The sequence below is a fragment of the Grammomys surdaster genome, unplaced genomic scaffold (assembly GCF_004785775.1).
Source record: "Grammomys surdaster isolate TR1022 unplaced genomic scaffold, NIH_TR_1.0 136, whole genome shotgun sequence".
Classification (NCBI taxonomy): domain Eukaryota; kingdom Metazoa; phylum Chordata; class Mammalia; order Rodentia; family Muridae; genus Grammomys; species Grammomys surdaster.
The window spans coordinates 12,984,181-13,003,623 of NW_021604594.1; the positions used below are offsets into that span (position 1 = coordinate 12,984,181).

Genomic DNA, 19,443 nt, shown 5'->3' on the forward strand with positions numbered 1-19,443 from the left:
TTGAGGCCAGCCTGGTCTATAGAGCGAGCTTCAAGACTACATAAAGAAACCCTGTCTCAAAATAAATAGATGGATAGATGGATGGACAGATAGACAGAAATAGAGATTTAGACGGACAGCTAGACAGAGATGACAGACAAAAGGACCACAGTGACTCAGATTTAATAACCACTTTTTGATGGCGCTCACTGCCAGCGTTCAGTTATTACACAGTGCCCCTTACCAACTGTTAGGTGGGCAGCAGCCGTTCCTGCCACGGTTTAAAGATGAGGAGATCCGCACCTCTCATAATCAACAATCAGCCCCTCCCCGCAGCTCTCCGTTTCCAAGCCCTGGCCTGCAACCACCACACTACCCTCTCACAGCACGCAGCGCAGCGGCTCTCAGAGTCCACACATGCCTGGCCCCAAACCACTTTTTCAGGGTTTGGATTTTGAATAATGTTTTGTTTGCTTGTTTAATCTTGAAAAACATGTCCTGTGCTTAATTAACATTATGAGTGAAGGTATTTTTCATGGAAATTCTTAGAGGAATTCCCCTCTAATTGGGAGGCACATGATAATGAAAATTTCAGACCTTTGAAGTAAGCCAGATCTGAGTTACCCAAACTTCTGAGCCCCACTTTCTAACCATTAAGGGGACTCAGCATGCTCTTGCCCCCATCAGGTATGTTGTTAGGTAAGACAACAGATCTGGAAACCGTCTCTGAACAAGCACTGCTCCATCAAACTCATTCTCCCTGCCCCCCTCCCATTCTTTACCACGTTCTTGGGGGCATCCAGACCTAGCCTCTTGCTCAACACTCAATGTGTTTATGCCTCCACTCCCCATGTTACATCCTAAATCCAGGAAACTTACCATGGTCCACTCCAGTCCTGTGGGGGAGGCAGATGTTAAGCAGATCAACAACTGGCAGGAGGGACGGAAACCAGGCTGGAGGCACTGGGGGAGTGGCAGCTGCCTAGCAAGGACAGAAGCAGGGGACAGACCACAGAGTCTTCTGATGCCTGCACCTTACTGAACACTTCCCAGAAGAGATACAGCCTCAGCAAGGGCCTTCACTTAGCAGCACCTACTACAGTCATGCTACAGACAGACAACAGGTGATACAGACTCAGATCAATTTTATCACACAGAGAATTCCCCCCCCCCACCCTCGTATGGCTGATTACACAAGAGAGGCCATCTTTATCAGTATTATCAAGTTCAAGTACATAGGCATTACAGGGGGAATCTTTTCTATGTACTTAAACCTGAATTATGAAAGCATCAGATCTCTACTGGGATGCCTGGGTAAGGCTTGTGAAGCATTCTCTTTCTGGTTGAACAGTGTGGTCAATGTATCTATCCTGCGAAATGACAGGCTCACTGTCAGAAAGACACAAGCACATCCCCCACCCCGTCCCTAGCAACTGGACAGGCGAACATTAAACAATGGAAGCCCAGCCTAGACACACTGAATCTGCTGACAACAATTTTACGTAACTCTACTTTCACCTTTATATTTGAAGTAAAATATTTTCTTTTGAATTAATAAAAGTGCCCTATACACGTTATCACAAAGTAATGTGATATTCAAATGCCATTATATATTTATCCCATGAACTATTCACTACTGACCAGGAAAAAACAGTGTTTTCTTAGATGAAATGGACAGATGAGTTTAAGTCCTGGTACCTTAGAAGATAATGATATCACCTTGTACAAGGTAGCCAGGGAGGGGATCATAAGCTATGTATATTATACTATACTATACTATGTTATATTATACTATACTATATTATGTTATATTATCTTTGTGTGTTTTGTTTTTGTTTTCCAGACAGAGTTTCTCTGTGTAGCTCTAGGTATCCTGGAACTTGCTCTGTACACCAGGTTAGCTTTGAACTCACAGAGGTCTGCCTGTGCTGGGATTAGAGGGGTGCATCACCATGCCTGGCCTTTTGCATTTGGAATTTTTGAATTCTGAATTTTGAATATTCAAGCTATTACTGATTGACTGGATTATAACAGAGCTGAGAGATGGCTCTTTGGCCAAGAATGCTTGTACTAATGGGCGAGAAGCAGTGGCCTGTAAATCTCAGAGTGCAGCTTAGACTCTTATAGAATTTTTTGTGACACTGAAAGTAATTTTTTTTTGTTTTGTTTTTTGTTTTTCGAGACAGAGTTTCTCTGTATAGCTCTGGCTGTCCTGGAACTCACTCTGTAGACCAGGCTGGCCTCGAACTCAGAAATCCGCCTGCTTCTGCCTCCCAAGTGCTGGGATTAAAGGCGCGCACCACCACTGCCCAGCTGAAAGTAATTTTTATTATCACCCTTGATAACAGTGAATACTGTCTGTAACAACATGTGGATTTACTGCCTGTGCAGGAAATCCTACAGCTTTTCTGCTGGGTGGTCAGTAGTAACAACACCCTGATCAAATTAGCAACAAGCACTCCTTGCTGCTCTGGGCTCCCTGGTCTGAGGTTTTTGATGGCTCCCACTGGTGTATCCTAAACATCATCTAGGTCCACTTGCCCCTGTGGTAATCAGAGTTGCACACTGTGTGGGCTCAATGTCTCCTGAAATTGCTCTGTGTCCCCTGGATTCCACTGCACATGCTTCATATTTTAAATTTATATGTGGGATATAAATCTAGAGTATGTGTTTAAGCATTTTCATATTTGATGGTAACATCAATTTCTAAACTTTGCCTTTTATAGATAATACATTTTAATTCCTTGTATAGATTCAGTCTGGAAGGTAGAGCTGTGGGACTCTGCTTGCTGGAGGGAGGGCTGTGTCTTCCATAACTAATGTCGCTGCACAGTCTGCCCTGTATTTATTGGCCTTTTACCCAGGGTCTGTTTTAATTGTTATCTGCTCGTGCATTCTATACCACATAATGAAACGCTTCCATTTCACCCACTGTGCCCTGGGGTTTTATGTGTATCTTTACTAATGACCCTTTATTAAGCCAATTTTACCCTTGAAAATGTGAGTTTTTCTTCTCTGGTCAACAAGTATTTTTAAGGGCGAAGTCTGAGTGAACTTTCAAAGGGGCCTCTAAAGTGCTTATTATTTTAAGCACTTGTAAAACTGAACAAAGTATGCTTGTCTTCTAGTATGGCCACCAACACCTACATTTCTCACTGTATACTTTCAGGACAGACTTTCACCCGGCAGCAGGCCATTAGTCCTCATTTAAGCTTCCTTTAGACGGATCAAACATCTGGGTAGAAAACAACACAATAAAGTCAGCTGGTATGACTTTACATTAGCTAACAATGTCAACCAGCAATAATATGGAATTGAAAAGACACCCTGTAAAATATCTTGCTGAACATATTTCTTCATAATGATCAGCAAATGCCAAAGTCTAGTAACAAAACTATTATTTATAGCATATTAACATCTAATTGATTTTACAAATGGAGGCAATTATTTTGGATGAAGGGAGGACTGTCTGCCACATTTAAATGATTTATGATTACCAAGACAGAAAACAACAATGCTTCACTAATTCGTTTTCAACTGTGCCTCTTTCACTCATTGATAATTTTAATTTTAACCAAATGATTTGTTTAAATAATACATTAACTTCAAGTTTTTTAAAAAGGCAACTTACTTTGAGTCCGCAATCTGACAGGGTTTGGTGTTTAATGTTCAAAAATGTTGCTTCCTCCAGTGGGCTTAGAAAAGACCTTACCCTAGGAACATGTAGTGACGTGTGGACTTGGAACCACAGAAAGATCACACTTTCATGGACTCCACCCAATTACTCCGAGCAGGAGCTGCAGCTCCCACAGAGCGACCGTCACGTGTGTGAAGTCCAAGAGAACACTGCAGAGGCCTCCGTCTCCAGCCTCTTGACCTAAAACATTGACTGTCTGCTTGAAAGGTTTCATAATGTGTACAAATGTTGCAAAAGAAAAATTAAACAGCGTGAGTCACTCACTACGATGCTTTTGCAATCCAGGACTAGGATGTACATGTTTGAAAAGGAAGGGAGGAAAAACGGTGCGTTCCTTCCCATTTCAAGGCAACTATAAAGCAGAGGAGAAACTCATATTTCACAAAAATAACCTGTGCATTTGTTGAAGGAAAAACACATACACACATTGAGGGATTGCCCCAGGCTGATGCAGATACTGATTGGGCAAAGCTGAAGGACAAGGGCTCTTGAAACTAAACAAAAGCAAATTCATCCTGTTGACAGATGTTGCTTACATCAAAGTACTGAGGAACTCTCTGGACTCCCAATTTTTAAAAACAATTAGTACCCTTACTACAATCCACACATTGAAGACAAAGTTAATTTTTTTAATCAGTCATAATAAACATTATTAAATCTGTTCTCAGAGCGTTTCAGTTCAGTTAGGAACTGTTTTAGTGTGTTTTTAGCTCAGGGCTTTGCCAAACAGTGGTTTATTCATTCCCATGGACATGTCTGGGAAGGCGAGCTGGGCATGCCATCAGCCCCTTCCTTCCAGGGGTTAACTGCTCTGGCTGCCAAATAAAATACAGAGCAAGCCATGTAATTATGGAGACAGTCAAAGGGCAGGCTCTATTTTGAAATCTATTTGCACAGACAAGGTCTTCCAATTGAACTTACAGGAAACAAGCTGGTAAAGAGCCCCCTTTCCCCCAGATGCCGTCCACACTTTTTCTCCATTTCAGGAAGTCATGGATATGGACACCATCCACCACCGCTTCCTGGATCTCAAGCTAAGATGCCCTTGTGGAGAGAAGAGCAGTTCTGTTTCACAAACCTAGAAGGATCATTGGGGGTGGGGGACTAATTAACAGCATTTGGAAACGGCCTCTAAATGGTAAAGCTACGGTGTTTTTAAACATTTCTAAAGAGGACACAGGCCCAGTTGGTATGCAGGTGTCGGGAAACAGCTCATTTTCCTCAATGTCCAAAAGAATCCACATAGTTGAGTGTAACAGAGACTGCTGCAAGTACTTGTCAGAAATAAAGATTCTACCGACATCCCACAGGACCGTCCTTGCAGTTATTTATAGCTAAAAGCATGACTACAGTCATGAAGATCCCACAGGATGGAAAAGAAATATGTCAAATACGAGTGACAGAATTGGGAAGACCCACTTTTGTCAAGTGGTAAAAGCGTCCATCTTGGTTGCTTATACTCTAAGGCGACCATGTCTGTGAGGATGGGCTGTCTGATACTAAATAGGGTTGGCTGCTATTGCTGATAAAAATAAGTGGCCTGATGAAGGCGAGACAGGCAATAGTCTGTGGATGTCAGAGCCCTCACTCAGGCCTGGGAGCCCTGGTTCTGGAGAAGACAAACTGAAAAGTCAGCCACACTTAGAACATTTCTGAGGAAAGGCTGGCTGGTGGCCTGAGGCGCCCAAGTTCATAATGATGGTCAAGAATGGTTCCCAGGTCAAAGCAACAGGACTCTGCAAGGCTCCCTCAGGAAGTTAGTTCTATGTGACACCCTGCCTCCTTTTAAAAACTGTATTAGCAGCAACTGGCATAGCATAACACCACCAACCAGCTCAGAAACAGCTCAGGAAAAAGCTTCAATTTGCTTCCTTAGAAAAATCAAATTTAGGAGCCAAACGGTGGTGGCGCACGCCTTTGATCCCAGCACTTGGGAGGCAGAGTCAGGCAGATTTCTGAGTTCGAGGCCAGCCTGGTCTACAGAGTGAGTTCCAGGACAGCCAGGGCTACACAGAGAAACCCTGTCTCGAAAAAAACAAAAAAAAAGAAAAGAAAAAAGAAAAGAAAAGAAAAATCAAATTTGAGGATGGAGAGATCACTTAGTGGTTAAGAGCACTGGCTGCTCTTCCTGAGGACCTGGGTTCAATTCCCAGCAACCACATGGTGATTCTCAGCTGTCTGTTGCTCCAGTCTCAGGCTATCTGACACCTTCTTCTGTCTTCCCTGTACATCAGGTACTTACATGGTACACAGACAGACAAGCAAACAAAATACCATAAGCATAACAAAATCAATTTGATAATGGGATTATTCACTAGTAGCTACCACCAGGACCTAAGGATCTATACTTCAACAGCAAGCACCTTCTTACTCTGGGGAAACAGACACACCCTCCACCTAGACTACAAATACAGATCAATAAACACTTGCACATTCTAATGGAGACTCATGTTGGTGGGCCTGTGGGGGGTGTGTGTGTGTGTGTGTGTGTGTGTGTGTGTGTGTGTCTGTCTGTCTTTTAGGCTAGCTTAACCACAGCTGAGGGAAAGATGACAAAGATTTTGGCAAAAACTACATGTCCATCATTTGGCAGATCAGGGAAAGTTACTTAGATATGATCCATTTCTATAGAGAAATACGACTACTGCATGCAGTGAAAAGATAAAAAATATTTACTTCAAGTTGAAATCTCAGTTCATCTTATATAGACTACAGATTAGAAAATACCGAGCCACAAGGAAATAGTGTATGCTGAGCAAAGCCACTGTCTCTCAGCTGAAGTTTAGAGAAAAGAAGCTTTTTCGCAGTTTAACAATACATACACTCAGGCCACTTCTTGGACAAAGAAATACTGTACCCTTCTAAGGAGAAATAAAGGGGCTGTTTATTAGAGCCTTGTTAAAATGTAATAATTCATTCCAGTTGAGCCCTGTGAAAAATGTCATCAAAATATCATTTTCTTTGCCAGATTTTCTGGATGCCATAGTATCATTTAAATACAGCTTAAAAAAAAAAAAAAGAGCTCTGACCAGAGTGGAAAAAGGAACCAAAGCAGGAGCGCTGTCAAGGCAGCAGCGGGAGAATCTCACCCAGGCCTGGGACTCAGGGAGCGCACACTCCTGAGCCAGCAAGAACATCTGGCAGCTTTCAACTCTCGATGGTCCAAAGAACATTCCTGTTACCTCACACACCTCGGCTCAAGAAGAGGGTGATAGAACAATTTTATACTGAAGCACACAAATAGGGACCAGAAAGGGCAATTTCACAGAAATCACACATGGAATTCAATTTTAGAGAATGGCCATACAAAACATCATGCGTGTAAAAAAAAATGAGATAGTAAGAAAGTCCTTTAATTTTTTTTAAAAAAAAAGACTATTCATAAATACAGCTGTCATGTAAAATACTACTTAAAGTGCTAGTCATTTTGGGTTAAAATACCTAATAACAGGAGATGTGGAGACTTCCAGCAAAGGTACAGCTTTGATAAGAATATTTTAAAATTGTATTAAAGTATTTGATGAGAACATAATTTTAGTTTTTCATTTATAGCAATGTCAACTGCATTCTCTTTTTGGATTCTCTCCTTTGTTCCTTCCTTCTTGATACACTATGTAAAGTTATTATTGCACAAGCAAATAATTGTTCTAAAACAGCTTGGACCTATAGCAATATCAGCACACACAAAAATCCACCCCCAAAGTCCCCATCTGAATTCATGCTTAATGTCATCTTCACTATCCAATGCCAAATGAAAGAAAACATTGGAATGGAAATCTTTGACAGTCTTGGGAATTGTCTTTGCTGCATTGCATGGCAGTAGGGGTGGCGGGAAGGGGTGCCAATAATCACAACCCAAAATGGAAAAGCCAAAGCCTGAGGAAAACATATCCAAGACTTCCATGGCTGAGACTACAAACTCAAGACAACACAATTCAAGATCACGAATCAGGGAGCTAACTTCAACAACAAACAAACAAACAAAAACAAAGGGAAATTACATAAAAGCCTTCTTCAGTACAAGGAACAATATGCATTTTTTTTCTCAAGATGACTTTGAATTTGGTATAGCTACATTGCCACACATAATTTTTATCTTCCACTCAACTGGGTAGACTCAGTTGACCATATGAATAGAGATACATTTGACAGTTTTATGCACTAATATAAAAACATTCATTGTAGTCTGCTTCCAACCTACTATTGCTGCTGCTGCCGACACTGCCTCCTCTTCCTCCTTCTCTTCTTCCTCCTTCTTCCTCCTCTTCTTCTTTCTTCTTCCTCTTTTTCTTTTAAAAGATGTTTTAAAGCAATGTCGATTTTGTTTTAAAATCTAAAAATTAAAACCAATAAAATGTATACTCCTTATTTGTATGTGGCTGGGTTCTACTCACATCTGGAAACAGCACTTGAGAACCTCTGATGGAAAGATTGGAGACAGTGCTCACATTTAGTGGAATGATAAATTCATCATGTCTTTTTTTAGATTAATGTTTTTAATATCCTCAGAGAACTGAAATATCTGATGTGTAAAATATCTGAAAAATATTTACTGTCTAATATTATATGTACTGAACATTTTTTGAGGTTTAATTCTATTAGAATGTCATAAAAGGAAAACCAACTCCCAGCATAACAGACAATTTGTGGCTCAAAAGAGGGAAATAATGTAGAAATTAAAATGTGTTATGTTTTACTGTAAATGTGTCTTGGGGTGGTCTTCTAAAAGAAGTGTCTTTCTAATTTTATATGAGTTCTCTTTTGCTTTTTTCTTAAAGATTCATTTACTTATTTTATGTATATGAGTACACTATAGCTGTTGAATCCCATTACAGATGGTCATGAGCCACCATGTGGTTACTGGGAATTGAACTCAGAACTTTTGGAAGAACAGTCAGTGCTCTTAACTGCTGAGCCATCTCTCCAGCTCTCTTTCTCTTTTTTAATGGAGCACCTCACAATTTTCTGTGTCACCCTTGTACAAAGGTCACACTAACCTCTGTTCGTTCCGATTTTACTGTTTGCAGCTTAAGTGAGCACTACGCTTGGATTCTTGTTGAAACTAACTCCTTCCCCCTGAGTACTCATCGGTTTACTTGAACAAGCTAAATTCCTTAACCCCTTATTTCCTTGTTTAATCGGAACGGATCTTCCTCTCAGCAGGTTGCTATGGTAACTGTGCGATGACAGACAGAAGCAAAGGATAAACCCTTGGTTTGAAAAATATGCTTGGGGATGAGCAAGTGATTTCCAAAGAGTTTGGAGAGTCTAGGTGGGGCCCCAGAGCCGCTGCTTAAAGCAAAAACCTAAAGCACCCTGCCCCATGTCCCCCGACATCACTGTGGGCCACCTTGACTACCAAACCTGGCTACAGATGTACCAAGACATAGGCAGCATGAAGACTTGAACTCATGAGGAACACTCATGCAGTTTAGTGTTGATGTTTTTCTGGTGAATCCTTGCTGATTTGGTGGTTAATGGCAAGGTCTGTGGAAGATCTTTTCTTCCATGTGTAGGTGGAAAAGACCTTCCCTCTTTTCAAGCCTCAGTACCTTCTAAACATAGTATATAGAAACACTCTTGTGTTGTACACAGGGTGAGAAGAGAGATTTCCTGCCATGGAAACTTCCCGCCTGCAGAGAACATTTCCCTAGAAAGCTTACCATCACAGTTTTAACACTTATATCAGATGCTGTTTCCAATTTTTATTTGTTTAATTAATTTTTTTCTTTCTTATGCTGAGGATTGAGCCTAGAGCTTTGTGCATTGCTGGTTACCACCCCACCCTGAGCACACCCCAGTCTAGAACACTGCTATTTTTAGCCAGTTACTAAGCTGTATCCAGTCAATGCAGTGCTTAGCCATTAGCTCTTACGTTGTCCTTGGTAACCTAATTTGTAAGAACTCAAACATATTTGTCTTAGTGTACAATCTGCTTGACAAAAACACCTAGATCTCTCCAATGCCTATTGTTTAAAACGTATCAAGAAGTCTTCTTTGCATAAAATTTCTGTTTATTAAACAGTGATACAGGAAGAACTTATTTACATTTCAAGGACTAGCAATATACATCATTTATGACAAAAAAGGCAAGCACTCCATAAGAAATGCTCAATCACTGTCAATCATGAACACTAAAATATACATAAACCAAAGCACGCTGTGTGAACTATATTAAATTCAGCTAAACACAGAATTACCAACAGAACAAACAAAACAACAAATAATTATCAGTGACTCACAGACCTATTTACACAACACACAAAATAACTTGGAAAAGTGTAACCATGGAAACCTGATAGCCTAAATTTGGCGCCTTTAAATTCTGCATTTACTTAAAACACCACGCAAAGGCTGTCCTCACAAACTGTAAATGTTTCAAGGGCTGTCAAAGCTGATCTTTGTTATCAGATCATTCATCAAAATAGTTTCCACGGTAAATTAGTTGTCTCCAAAATTATTCGAACACCAGTTTAATAAAACTATGATAAAAATGTCAGCCAGTTTTTTTTCCAAAAATTTCAGAAGCATCATTTCCATAATCACTGATTAGCAATTGAAAACTCTCAACTATTTGCAACAAATCCCATAATAGTTGAGTGATATTAGAACACACTTTGACACGTAGCTTGAGCTTACACTGTCGCTTGCCACCACCTCCCCCCTTCCCCCATGTGAGATCTAGAGAAGGAACCTTGGTTGGGTCAGCCAGTGTTGTTCACTATTACCGTTTCAATGGCAGCGTTTGGTACAACAGCCACTCCCCATGCTTTACGTTTTCATGATGTAATGTCTAAAGCATCACTGAGGATCGAGGCTCAGTGTGTATGCCATTATGTAGATGAGCAATGGGTGTGGTTTGACACGACTGAAGTGGGTCAACAGTATTATCCTTGTCACATTAATCATCCAGACAGCCAGAGGGCGGTGGGGGAGCCTTGAAAACTAAAACTAGAGGATCTATTCACACAAGTGACACTGGCTATTGGCGGGTTATCTCGGATGTGGTTAAGGAGGAGGAAGAGGCACAGACTTTGAACACATGTTTCATTATTTATTCAGAAACCCTAGCTCTATTTCCAGAATCCGAGTGAACACCCACAGAGACAGATTGCTGAGACACTGTGTTGTAATTTTAAAAAAGAGGCATTTGATGAAAATCTGTGTAGAGGAGAGACCTTTTACATTCAAGAAGAATTCAAGAAGAACGAGTACATTTTGGGGAGTTGGGTTCCAAGTGAGACTGAGTCCCAGGGGTGGGGTGAGGCTCCTGGAACCTATAGAGGGATCCAGATGGAGACACACAGGCTCAGAATCCTCACCATGGACAATAACACCTTCATCTGTTCAGAGGTCCTGGGAAGTGGAGAAGAGACAGAGGAAGAGACAAAGCAGGTGTCCTAGGATCATTTTGCCTAGCCCTGAATCAAAAGGAAGTACCCGAGGAGGGGCAAAGAAAGTCTGGGGTATGAAGTTTCACATAGCAACCCTAGTCTTTTTCCTTCCACCTCCTGCTGACCTTGGTACTGGCTGATGTAGGATGGGTTTGGCCCACAAAGCTAGTGACCATGCCAGAACACTAGCCTTGAAGATAATCATCCTCCATAGGAAGAAGGTAGTTTGTAACAGCAAGTATGGAAGTGTCCCCAGTCATTTCTCTCAACAGAGCCCTCTGGTAGGGCCTGTGACAACTCAAAGAAAATAGTGTCTATTGACTATTTCAATCTTTGTGGTTTTTTTTTCTTTGCTTTCCTTTTCTTTATTTATTTTTACTTTTCTTCCCCCTGTGCATTGTTGATGAGTCTGTATAATGGTGTTGGATCCCTTGGAACTGGAGTTACAGACAAGTGTTGAGCTGCCATATGGGTGCTGGGAATTGAACCCGGGGCCAATGGAAGAGCAGCCGGTACTCTTAACCACTGAGCCATCCTCTCTCCAGGACCTGTTTCTCTTTTCTATGTAGGCGAAGCTGTGTTTGAGTCTGCCATCTTGCTCCTATCATATTTTATATTTTATGTGCTTATAATTTTATTAAGCATCTATTTTGAAAGTAGTGTCTCTCTTTAATCCCAGCACTTTTGTGGCAGAGGCAGAGGGTCTCTGAGTTCAAACTAGCCTGGTCTACAGCAGAGTTCCAGGACAGCCAGGGCTACACAGAGAAACCAAGTCTTGACAAGCCACTGTCTAACAAAAAATATGTGATTCTTTCAGGGACCTCATAGTGTTTCCTTAGATAGACACTTTAGTTGAGGATGAATTTTTTTTCTTTTCTTTTATTGGATATTTTCTTTATTTACATTCCAAATGTTATCCCCTTTCCTGGTTTCCCCTATACCCCCATCCCATCCCTACTCCCCCTGATTCTATGAGGGTGCTCCCCTACCCACCCACTCCTGCCTCCCCACCCTGGCATTACCCTACACTGGGGCATTTAGCCTTCATAGGACGAAGGGCCTCTCCCCCTACTGATGACTGACAAGGCCATCCTCTGCTACATATTCGGCTGGAGCTATGGGTCGCTCATGTGTACTCTTTGGTTGGTGGTTTGGTCCCTGGGAACTCTGGGAGAGGTCTGGCTGGTTGATACTGTTCTTCCTATGGGGTTGCAAACCCTTCAGCTCGCCAAGGATGAATATTAAGCAGATACTTTTTAAAACTTTGCATAATTTCACTTACACTTTCCTCCTCAACTTGCTTTTGGTTATGGGTTTCACCATAGAAACAGTAACCATAACTAAGACAAGTAGTTTTTGCTTTTTTAATTTAAAGAATACTTTATTAAGGTTTTTCCTCCCTCCTTTCCTCCTTTCCTTCCCTCCCTTCCTTCCTTCCTTCCTTCCTTCCTTCCTTCCTTCCTTCCTTCCTTCCTCCTTTAAGTCAGAATCTCACTACTTAGCTCTGGCCAGCCTGCCACTACCTTCCGAGAACTAGGATTAAAGTGCACACTGTCACTCTGAGCTTAGTTTCTTTTCTTTCCTTTGATTTATTTTATACAGATGAGTGCTCTATCTGCATGTACACCTGCATGCTAGAATCAAACATCAGATTCCAGTACAGATGGTTATGAGCCACCGTGTGGTTGTTGGGAATTGAACTCAGGACCTCTGGAAGAGTGGACAGTGCTCTTAACTGCTCAGCCATCTCTCCAGCCACTCCACCACTCCACTTAGTTTCTCAATCAAACCCATGTGGATAAGGCCTTACATATTTAATACAGTGCTTTAACCCTAAACAAATGACTGTTATTTTCTGTACAATGTCAACTCAACATGATAAAATACATTACTTTCCTCTGCCCCCAGAGTTGACTGCACAGTAAAATGTGCAAAAGTTCAAGTTATAGAAATAGCAAGATGGCTCAATGGTAAGGGCACTTGCCACTAAGACTGATGACCCAGTTTGGTCTCCAGAATTGATCTGGTGGAAGGAGCGCATTGGCTTCCTAAGGCTGTCCTGTGACCACCACACATCTGCTACAGCACCTGTACACACACACACACACACACACACACACACACACACACACACGGTACATGGCACATTCACATATGTACACATTAAAAAACAAACCTCCAAACCAAAAGTAATTAAATAAATAAACCAACCATAGGTACAATCAGCTTTTGCAGACTGGTCTGGTCTCCAAGGAAACCTAGAAACCCTAGGAAGGAGGTTACAGCCCAGTTGGAGCCGATGAAGACTTGCAGCTAACATCTTGTGATTAGCACACACAGCCTGCTCTCCCTCACCACTTTGGCACAGGCTGCTTGCTTTCCAGACTAAACCAAGAAGCTGACAACTGGCCTTGGTGATGCTAACTTCAGTCCCCATAGCTATTAGAGATGTTTTCCACTTTAGCATGAAAAAAAATAACAGTATTTACTCAATTTTCTTGGAGTACAGCGTTCAGGATGCACAAATTCAGTTCTATATTAAGATAAGTATGTGGTCTTAGCTATGTGCAGTGGATTATCCAAACATAGATAATGCGGCCAAGTTCCGAGGCTAGCAAAACAGCTGAAATTCTACACATATGCAACGAAACAACAACAACAAAAGTAGGAGACACCTGTAGCAAGCACATGTTGCAGCAGGATTGGGATTTCTATTGAGGATACTGCTACCTTTATAACAGGGTTTCTAAAGGGAAACATACTCCACTTTGTTGGCCAACAAGAGAATGGGAAATGTCCAATCTGCTGCTTCTACTTCCTATCTTCTACCTCTTCCTCCCAAACTCAAGTGGAACTAGGAGGGTGGCTGACTGTCCCTAGACACTCTAGAGAGAAGACCAGGTCTTATCCCTTCCTGTGTCTCTGTAACAGATCTCAGAACCAGTATTCTTACATTGCTTTTTTATTTTTTAAACAGTCTCACTCTATAGACTTGACTGGCCTGTGTAGGAGAAAATGCAGGCCCAACCTGGCAGCCAGCCTACGTGGCACACTGTGCTTCTAAATAATAAGCATGACACGCCATGTTCCTGAGTATTCCCACAGTCAGAACACTGAATTCTGAAGTGGTGTGAGTAGCTGCGGGCCTGCAGATGAGTCTGCACTTTCTATGTCTCCTTTTCTGTGCTTTTTTTCCCCAGAGACCCTCGTGGTGTGAGCACTCACTGACCAGTCTGAGGTAATGTGCTAACCACTCAACAGGCTTCCACTATGGAAGTAGCTGTTCACATGCAAAAAAGCAATGGCTGTTCCCTGAATCTTCAGAGTGAGTCATCTCTGCACTCTTCAGGGGTGGATACCCTGGTAACAACAGCAGGCCTGGAACTCACTATGTAGAGCAGGCTTGAACCTACTTGGTCTGCTCCCCAAGTGCTGTGAGATTAAAGGGGTACTACCACCATACCTATCCAAAGTTGCTTTTTCCCACCTGCCAGTCTCTACATAGTGAGCAAGAGGAAGAGTTCAGGCGCCCTGTTTACCTAACTCTTAACACCTCAAGAACATGGCAAGCCACAGGGCAGCCATCTCAGATGAAACATGGTGTCTCTGATGAATTCCCGGACACAGCTTCGGGTAGATAAGTGTGGGTAACTGACGGAGCAGTGGATCTGGGTTGTCTACCTTCAGTAAGTCACTTAACTACGACTTCCCCAGCTTCTTCCTCTAAAAATAATAATAATATATTTTTTAAAAAAGCTAGTATTCGGGGCTGGAGAGATGGCTCAGCGGTTAAGAGCACTGACTGCTCTTCCAGAGGTCCTGAGTTCAAATCCCAGCAACCACATGGTGGCTCACAACCATCCGTAATGAGATTGGATGCCCTTTTCTGGTGTGTCTAAAGACAGGTACAGTGTACTCATCAATAAAATAAATAAATAAATATTTTTTAAAAAAAAGCTAGTATTCAACAGTCAATAAAATGAGTTAGCATACATCACAGGTAGACTACCACAGTGATTAAAAACTTACAAATGTCCAGAAAGAGTCTGGTGTCTCTCAAATGTTCCTAAACTCACCCACACATACACATTCATATTCAAGTAAAACACAGGTTTTCAAATTAAAGGTGTAAGTAGCAGACAACAGTAACCTATTTTATCTATGTCACTTTCCTAGTAATATTTTAAACAACAGTATTTGATGTCTAAAAATGTCAAATGCATTAAGGATGTGTGGGCAACCGCCACTTAAGTAGGGGCCAGCCACATGGCTCAGCAGGTAAAGGAGCTTGCTGCCAAGACTGACAACCGGAGTTCGTTCCCCAGTTCTTAACTGGCTCAGCAGTTAAGAGAATTTACTTTTCTTGTGGAGGACCTGAGTTGCGCTCCCAGCAAACACATGGTGGCTTATAGCCATGTATAAGCATGCAGATAGTACACATACATACATGTAGGCAAAACACTCATACACTTAAAAAATAATAAATCTAAAACTTAAAAAAAAAATTAAGCAGCATCAACCCAATGTCCATGAGCAATATCCATGTGGATGGATAGGTTCTGGTGAGCTCTCAAACTGGGAAACAACCACGGACTAAAGTGAAGGGAATACAGCTTCAGATAGCAGTATGAATAGATTATACAAACACAAAGTCACAATTTGGCAGTCTAAAAGTATATGATAAAATTATAAAGGAAAGCAATAAACAAATTACTATTTACCATAAGATGGCTCAGTGGATAAAGGCACTTGCTATCCAAGTATGACCAGCTGAGTTCAATGCCCCAAACCCAAAGCATAGAGAGGAAGGAGAGAACCAATTCCAGAGAGTTGTCCTCTGACCTGCACCACGCACATGACTGCGCGCACACATTATGCTCAATAATAATAATAATAATAATAATAACAATAATAATAATGATAATTTAAAAGTAAAGCTTGTAATCACAGTAACTCAAGAGGTAGACGCAGAAGGACTACTCCAAGTTCAAGGCCAGCCTGAGCTACATAATGAGCCCCAGGCTACTACTGTTGCACAGTGAGACTCCATAGAAAAAAGAAAAGAAAACAACTTAATTCTGTAAAATTCAGGCTATGAAACTATGGGTGACAGAAGAAAGATGCACAAGGAAGAGGCAGGGTTGGCTGGGCTCCTGTGGTTTAATTAAAAACAGAAAAAAACAAAACAAACAAGTATATAGTTGCATTGGTAGTCATTTATAACAACCCATTAAACTGTACCTTTGTTTTACACATTTCTCTCCCCATATCATCTTTTTATGAAACTCTGGGAGGAGGAAAAAAGGAAGGTAGTGAGGAAATCGGCTAGAACTAGAAACCAAAACAAACCAGGAAGGACTTTTTCCCTTTTCTAATATTAAAAAAAAAAATGTGTCTGTGTGTTTATGTGCAGCATGTGTACAGGAGAGCCAGGGTGGGCCAGTAAAAGGCACCGCAGCTCCTGGAACTGGAGCTCTAGGGGGCTGTGAGCCGCCATGTAGGCATGGGGCCTGACCTCAGTCCTGTCAGAGCAGTAAGTGCTCTCACTCAGCCCACAAGATTTGTTGTTGTTGAGTTTGTTTGTTTGTTTCTTTGCGACAGAGTTCTTTTGTGTAGACCTGGCTGTCCCAGAACTCATTCTGAAGACCAGGCTGGCCTCGAATTCACAGAGATCCTCCTGCCCCTGCCTTCTGAGTCTGGGATTATGGGCACATGCCATCACTGCTTGTCTCAAAAATTTTTTAAATCAAGAAAAATGTCAGGTAAAAAAAAAAATTCATTCATAACTTTTTTCACTCTCGTTCTTTTTCAAGACAGGAGTTTCACTGAATAGCTCTGGCTAGCCTCAAATTCTCAAGCCTCCTGCTTAAGCTTAAGGTGTGGGCAGTAACTACAGTATACATGTATACCTGTATACAGTAAACACCATGCCAAGCTCACAGTGAGAACTTAAACAGAGCAAAGGTCAACCCTGTATATATTGACTAGACTGTGAGAAAGTTTATTTGCAAATTTAGAAATGAAGTTTTTGAAACTGCCCTACTATTATATAGCAGCTAATAGGCAGCCATAATGACTAGGGACCTCTTCTCATCCCAGAGTCTTTCAATTGTTATTTCATGGACACTGCAGACAAACTGGCTGCTTGTGACCACAGAAAAAAGTTACTACATCTTCTTAACAGGAAAACTATCCTTTTGTGAACATTTGTAATCCTAGTACTTGAAAGGCTGAGGCAGGAGGATGGAGAGTTTGAGGCCAGCCTGGACTGTGGAGACACCATTTCAAAGACCAAATCATACCAAACATCTCCCTATCCCCCTCACCAAAACACAGCCAAAACCTTCTGCATCCTTCTGAGTACTAAAAACAATGCAGCTAACATATTTGTTGCCATTCATGCAGAAATCTCATACATATTCTTTAATTTGGTCTAACAACTTGTGTAAGGAAAATTGAGATGTACCTATTTTACAAGGGGAAAAAAACAAACCCCTCATGGGGGCTGGAGAAATGGCTCTGTGGTTAAGAGCACTGGCTGCTCTTCCAGAGGACCTGGAAGATTCCCAGCACCCAAATGGTGGGTCACCATTGTCTGTAACTCTAGTTCCTAGGGATCTGACAGTCTCACACAGACATACATGCAGGCAACACCAATACACGTAAAATTAAAAATAAATAAGTAATTTTTAAAAATCCCATACAAAACCCAAAGTGGGGACCCACAGAATTTAAGGGATCTTTTAAAATCACACATTACAAGTAGCAAGCCTAACTAAGCCTTCTTTTTTTTCTTGTGTTTCCTTTTGTTTATTTCTCTTTCTTTTCTCCTCCTCCCACCTCTTTTTTTTTTTTTTGAGTCAGAATCTCAATGGCCCAGTCTAGATTATAACTCAATATGTTGCCCAGATGGGCCTCAAATTTTTGACATCTCTCTTACCTCAGCCTCCTAAATGCAGAGATTACAGGTGTAAGCACCACACAGGGCTCTCAACCTATTTTGCAAGTACTCTCTATTATGGATATTTTACACACACACACACACACACAGGCATATTGGTACAACAAATGCTATATAAGCAACATGAAGTTTCAGCAAATTACTCTTGACCAATTATAGGTTAAAAATAATTTAACTATTTTAAAGATAATCCAAATACTACATTAATTCACTCATCAGTATTCATTTTAGTGTGCATATCTAAGTGGCAACAGTTATTTTAAATGGTTTAACAATATAGTACTAACATACTAAAAAATAATAATGATTCCTTAGACTCATCAAATAATTGGTCAATCCTTACATATTATCCTTTTGTTTCTTTAAAAATTCAACACAAGCTGGGAAGTGCTCATCCGTACCTTTAATCCCAGCACTCAGGAGGCAGAAGCAGGTGGATCTCTGAGTTCGATGCCAGCCTGGTCTACAGAGCAAGTTCCAGGACAGCCAGGGCTACACAGAGAAACCCAGTGGTGGATAGCCCCAGCCTTGTATTTTGATGCTAATTCCCCTTTCTTGGGAGGGGCTGCAGAGCAGGAGCGAATCAGTACAAAGGTGACTTCTAGTGAACCTTCTGCCCACCTTAATTTGTAAAATAAAGGCTGGAGCCAGTGACTGGGCAGAGAAGGGGAGGTGGAGAAATAAAGGTTGTGTGGAGAGAGAGAGAGAGAGAGAGAGAGAGAGAGAGAGAGAGAGAGAGAAGGACAAACGCATGACTTGAAAACCCGCAAGCTATAAGGGTCTCATAGCTGGGAATAGAGTAGTGTAGTGGTGAATCTGACCAATCTAGGCGTGCAGCTTATATTCATAATTATTGAGTTGTGTTTTCTTTGACCGGTCTCATTTGGGCTGGATATTTACTGCAACAAAACCCTGTCTCAAAACAACAATAATAAAAAATTCAACATAGAATTTATAGTCAAACAAGATCCATAAGGTCTACTGCATTTGGACTTGTTTCACCTGCTGTTTTAAACAAATTCTTCTCTTTTTTCTTCCTAGTAATTTGTTTGTTTAGAAAACTTCCTTCTTTGTCCCTTCTATTTGCACCATTCTGGGATCCCCAAAGCCTTAACTTCTGACATTTGGTGGTGAGCCTGTAACTGCCAGAGCTCTTGCTCAGCCCTGTAGCTCTAACCTTATTATCATGTAAAACATTAATTACCTGACTTAACTAATCGCTTGTCTTCTCCATTCTCTTAGCCTCACACTTTCACTTTAGGGGTAGGATGGGGCCGGGCGATTATAGGTAACAAGACAAGATTGCAATTTAAAGGGGGAAATCCCAACCCCAAATGGATTTGTCTTGAAGAATGAAACCGAAACCCAAAAGAAAACAGGTGAAATTAGCCATTGAAATGACAGCCCTGTGA

The 19,443-nt window shown here is 41.3% G+C and overlaps 1 protein-coding gene and 1 long non-coding RNA gene across 2 annotated transcripts in view; both read right to left on the reverse strand.

Annotated features, from left to right (window-relative positions):
* Nucleotides 1-19,443, reverse strand: part of Metap1d (methionyl aminopeptidase type 1D, mitochondrial) — a 68,893-nt gene that overhangs the window by 21,621 nt on the left and 27,829 nt on the right. The gene's annotated exons all lie outside the window — the stretch shown is intronic.
* LOC114617332 lies at nucleotides 861-3,812 on the reverse strand. The gene is made up of 3 exons (XR_003710779.1): nucleotides 3,611-3,812; nucleotides 3,127-3,214; nucleotides 861-961 (listed from the first exon to the last, which is right to left on the reverse strand). It is a non-coding gene; the product is annotated as an uncharacterized LOC114617332 (long non-coding RNA).